The sequence below is a fragment of the Saccopteryx bilineata genome, chromosome 9, assembly GCF_036850765.1.
Source record: "Saccopteryx bilineata isolate mSacBil1 chromosome 9, mSacBil1_pri_phased_curated, whole genome shotgun sequence".
Classification (NCBI taxonomy): Eukaryota; Metazoa; Chordata; class Mammalia; order Chiroptera; family Emballonuridae; genus Saccopteryx; species Saccopteryx bilineata.
The window spans coordinates 59,011,620-59,017,619 of record NC_089498.1 but is presented as its reverse complement, the minus strand read 5'-3'; positions in this window follow the sequence as shown (position 1 = coordinate 59,017,619).

The following is a 6,000-nucleotide window of genomic DNA, read 5'->3' as shown; positions in this document are numbered from 1 at the left end:
CTCAAGCCAGCGACCTTGGGCTCAAGCCAGCAACCTTGGACTTCACACCAACAACCTTTGGGTCATGTCTATGGTCCCACACAAGCCAGCAACACTGCTCTCAAGCTAGTGAGGCTGCGCCCAAGCTGGATGAGCTTGCGCTCAAGCCAGTGACCTCAGAATTTTGAACCAGGGTCCTCTGCATCCCAGTCCAATGCTCTATCCACTGCACCACCGCCTGCTCAGGCTGCATAGAGTCTTGATAGATCCTGCTGGAAATGGGGTCCTTGCTTACACTCTGCCCTTCATGACTTGTCGCTGGATCTTCACTCTAGAAACCCTCTCTTGGGTGTTTGTCTATCCTAGGCTCTGTCTGGCTTTTTGACGATTACTGTTGCTTCTCTTTGTCTCTGAGTATTGCCTGTTGTCTCCATTCCCTCTGCATACTGTACATTTCACCTTCACCCCATCTTTAATTGGGCTATTGGGTTGGACTTCCTAGAGACTGTTATCTACTTGATTTATTCTAGAGTTCAATAGCCCCTTTCAATGCTGACAATAACCCTACAACTGGACCAGTTTCTCCCGACCCAGGTCTGACTTTCTACCTCAATTTCTTGGACTTGGGTTCTTAACATAAGCAGTATAGAAATCTACCTAAGCTCTGACACTTTTCCTTTGATTTGGAAATAATAAAGGCTCTGAGAAACTGGATTTCAGTGATGTGACCAAAAGCACAGGGCTCTCATGTTATACGAAGAGGTGAAATGTAACAGAAGCTGCACAGGAAGGTTAGCATCCTCCCTGCACTCCTGTTTCAGAGTTGTCTTCTGTTCTGCTTCACATCTGCTCTAGTCTTTCAATTTATATGAAGAACTACCTGTTTAGAGGCTATAAGAATTTTCTTCCCCCATAATAGTACTGCATTTCAAGTTGGGCAACTCAACACATCAATACAATCGACCGTAAATTTACTTTCCCTCAAATGTACTTCTACTAATTTTTCCTTATAAGGAAAAGAAGTACTTAGCTTTACAGAATCCTGCCTCGTATTTAAGACTGTGCATTAGCACTGGAGTTAGTTCATCAAACGGCCGTACTGAGCATTCCTGAATTTAATAGTACTAATAACATGCTGATTTTGTTTTAAAAACATTGAATCAACCTCTTTAAAGTGTTTTTTGGTTTTGTTTCAGACAAACCCCTAGAAAGGTTTAAAATGTTTAATGAGAGACCTTGTAGACACAAATATATATATATACTAACTTTAAAAGTCTTCAGTTTTAAGTCTACTTTCATTTATTCCTTTAATGTTCACTGAGTGCTGAGTATGTGCCAGGCACAATTCTAGGTACAACAGAGAAAACAAAGCAGACCTATTGAAGCTGACATACTAATAGCAATAGATACTAAACACAATGAGTAATTATATATATGGTATTCAGAAAGTGTTAAGATCTACGGAATAAAGAAAAAGAAGAATGGGCAGAAGGAATGGTAGTATGAGGATGGAGACACAGGTTGCCTTTTTTTTTTTTTTTTTTTTGTATTTTTCTGAAGTTGGAAACAGGGAGAGATAGTCAGACAGACTTCCGCATGCGCCCGACCGGGATCCACCCGGCATGCCCACCAGGGAGGGCAATGCTCTGCCCCTCCAGGGCGTCGCTCTGCCGCGACCAAAGCCACTCTAGCGCCTGGGGCAGAGGCCAAGGAGCCATCCCCAGCGCCGGGGCCATCTTTGCTCCAATGGAGCCTCGCTGCGGGAGGGGAAGAGACAGAGAGGAAAGAGAGGGGGAGGGGTGGAGAAGCAGATGGGCGCCTCTCCTGTGTGCCCTGGCTGGGAATCGAACCAGGGACTTCTGCACGCCAGGCCGATGCTCTACCGCCGAGCAAACCGGGCTCACAGGTTGCCATTTTAAAGGGTGTTTAGGAAGGGCTTCATTGGAAAGAGGACATTTGAGAAAAGACTTGAAGAAAGAGATAAGCTTCAGGAGTGGGTATATGGTCTGGTAGGTGAGAAGTGGGTAAAATTATGTGTTGGGGGTAGAACAGGAAATGAGGTTAGAAAGGGAGGATGAGGGTGAATCTATAATAACCCTATTAGCTTTGGTTCAAAATTGAGACAGACATTTACTACTTTTGAGTAGGGATTTATTTTTCATACTTCCAATAAAATTTTATTTTTTAATATTTATAAAATCTTGAAACATATTTTATTGACTTTATTGATAATAGAAGGTATGGCAAAAGTAGGTTTATAGTTATGAAGGCACAAACGTTTCTTCTTGTATTATCAATTAATTATGGTATTATTTTCCAAACAAATACAAACATACTTTTACCCCATCTTGTATACATTATATAATTCAATAAAATTTGATAGATGATAAAACCTGTAAACTCACTTCACTAAAGTTATAGAACATCATCCCTAAATTTTCCTATAACTCTGCAATCTGTTCCTCCCTATACTGCCAGCTCCAGTCAATTACCAATCTGCTTTTTGTCACTATAAACTGGTTTGCCTTTTCTAGGTTCTTATGGACATGGAAATCATACAGTATATACTCTTTTATGTCTGGCTTCTTTCACTCAAACAATGCTTTTCAAATCCATCCATGCTAATATATATATATATATATATATATATATATATATATATATATATATATATATTTCAGTCATTTTTTATTGCTGCACATTCCATTATATAAATATATATTATTCTTTCACTTATTGATGGAAACTTGGATTTTTTCCCTCTCAATTGTAAAATATTAATGTTGCTTTAAATAATTGTGTTCCAATAGCTATTATAATGATCCCACAATCTAGAAATTTTAAGTACCTAAAGCCTTGTGACCACAGGAAATTTTAGTTCAATACAAATTTATATATGTATTTTTGCTCCAGAGAATTATTATATGGTAATAAATAAAAGCCCAAAATAATGTTATAGGCTGTTGTTTTAAACATGAAAACATCTTACCATGATAGAATAGTTTTATGGAGGAAGTGGAATGGAAAGAAATGATGGGAAATTTCCTAGTGCTAATAAGTTACATGTTACACTGTGGTATTTACAGACCATTACAGAACTGAGGTGACTTTTATCTTTTTAAGTCAATATTTACAGTATGTTAGGTATACTTTACAACTCTTTGAAGTTAAATTATTTTACATATCAATTTTAAAATATGAATGTGAAAATTTTAAAAAAGTAAAAATGTTATAGAGTATCCCTTCTCTCAGGTCCTATTCCTAGAAACTGCTCTTTAATTGTTCTGGGGTGGGCAGGAACATTATGATTTTAAAAGTTTTCCTGGTAATGCAAATATACAACCAAAGTTTAGAGCAGCTGGTCTAAAACAGTAGTCTCTCTCAGCAGAATACTTGACAAGGGGTAGAAAAAAGTGAAAACCGCACTGTTTACCATTTTCCTGGGAGTGTTATGTTATCTAGCAAGTAACTATTTATAAGGTTCATAAAAATATTAACAGTCCTTATAGAACTTAAGTACAAAAAAGGTTAACTGATAACCAGGGGTAATCATTATGATGCCTTCCAATGGAGAAATGCTACTATTTGCAAGGCACTGTTACAGCTGTTGTAAGTAAATGAAATTACCATCTTTGTAGATTGTCCCAGGCCTGGAACACTAACTTACACAGAGATATGGTAACAAAGAAAGACCTCAGTAGGGTATAATTATTCATTAACTGGTAATTGCCCCTGGACTTACCTGTTAATCTCTTTTCACAGCAATTTTTCTTTTTGCTTACTGTCCAGAATTTCAAGTCTGCAATTTAATTTTGTTTTCTACTTCCCTATTCTTCTTCTGTTCTTTTCTTTTGCCTTAGCTATTTTTTCCTTTTACTCTCATTTCTTGTTATGATTTATAGCAGGGGTCCCCAAACTACGACCCGCGGGCCACATGCGGCCCCCTGAGGCCATTTATCCGGCCCCCACCGCACTTCCGGAAGGGGCACCTCTTTCATTGGTGGTCAGTGAGAGGAGCATAGTTCCCATTGAAATACTGGTCAGTTTGTTGATTTAAATTTACTTCTTTATTTTAAGTGTTATATTTGTTCCCGTTTTGTTTTTTTACTTTAAAATAAGATATGTGCAGTGTGCATAGGGATTTGTTCATAGTATTTTTTTATAGTCCGGCCCTCCAATGGTCTGAGGGACAGTGAACTGGTCCCCTGTGTAAAAAGTTTAGGGACCCCTGATTTATAGTATAGTGATAAAAAATGGGACTAGGATTGGGGCTTAAAGCCAAATTTCACAATTAATTACCGTGTGACCTAGTAAAATAAAGTACAGTGCAAGTCGTTGCTGTGTGGGCCGACGGGAACCTCCAGAGGGAAATGTTCACGTCCTAATCCCCGAGGCTTATGAAATTACCTTTTACAGCAAAAGCTGTGATTAAGTTAAGGCTCATGAGAGGAGGATTTTATCCTGGATTATCTAGCTGCATGGACCCTAAATATACTACTCACAAAAATTAGGGGATATTTTATTGCTTCATATTCATTTTGAACTCTCCCCTAATTTTTGTAAGTAGTACAATCACATGAGAAAGGTGAAGATTTGAGACACATATACAGAAGAGAAAGTGATGAAAAGACAGAGCAGAAAGAGATACAGCCACTACAGGCCAAGGGCTGAGCTGAGAGGCTGGAAGAAGCAAAGAACGGATTCTCCCTTAGAGCCTTTGGAGGGACTGCAGCCCCACAGAACCCTTGACTTTATAGTCTACTAGAGAATAAATTTCTATTGTTTTAAGTCACCAAATTTGTAATAGCTTGTAACAGCAACCACAAGAATGAATACACTCTGGTTACCTCTCAAAGCAAAGAATAAGCTGAGGATTGTACAAATGCTTTGCAAACAGAGTGCTATACAAATACAAGCTCTCTGCACTGGTCTCTTTCTATGAGAACTTCTAAGACCATGCAAACAGCCATCATCATGAATCAGTCTTCATGGAACAGACGTAAGGCGAGTTCCTGGGGCTCCTTCTCCAACGCTCCCCATCTTGTCACCCCAAAAAATTTGGAAATTATCTTTCTCTGTCTTGTCTGTCACACTCCATCAATTATCAAGTCCTGTAAATTCAACTTCATAAGCATCTCTTGAATTAACCTAATTCTCGCCACCCCAAACGTACGGTCTTTGTGCTGTTGGCTTGGCCTTTCTAAAACTACAGAAGATTGGCCACATAGTAGCTACTTCACTGTTAGGTTAACCCATAGGTACGCTCCGAAATTCTGTAGATTACAAATGTACATATCTGCCAAATGCAAGTGAACACAAAGGTGCCATTGATGGCACAGAATAATAGAAACTAATATCAAAAAACAACAATTTCACTACAGAGTCAGTGAAATGCCTATCAGAAGAATCCCAGCTGGCTTCTTTGCAGAAATTGACAAGCTGACCCTAAAATTCAAATGGAAACACAGGAGGTTCCAGAATAGCCAAAACAATCTTGAAAAAGAACTAAGTTGGGAGAACTCACACTGCCAGTTATAAAACTTAACTACACAAAGCTCCAGTAATGAAAACAATGTGGTAGTGGCATAATGATGGCATCTAGATCAATCTAATGGGATTAAGATGTCAAAAATAAACCTATATATCCATGGTCAATTGATTTTTTAAAAGAGGTTATCAAGACAATTCAATGGAAAAGAATAGTCTTTTAACAAATGGTGTATCCACATGTAAGAGAAAGAAGCTATACCCCTACCTTATACCATATATAAAAATTAACTCAAAATGGATTATAAAACACTTAGGAGAAAGAGGAAGTAAATCTTTATGAACATAGATTTGGCAACTGTTTCTTAGATATGACACCAAAAACATGCAACAAAAAAATAAACATCATCAAAAAACTTTTGTGTGGCAAAAGGATACTACTATCAATAAAGTAAAGAAGGCAACTCCCAGAATGGGAGTAAATATTTGTAATTCATGTATCTTATAAGGGACTTATATCTAGAGTACATAAAA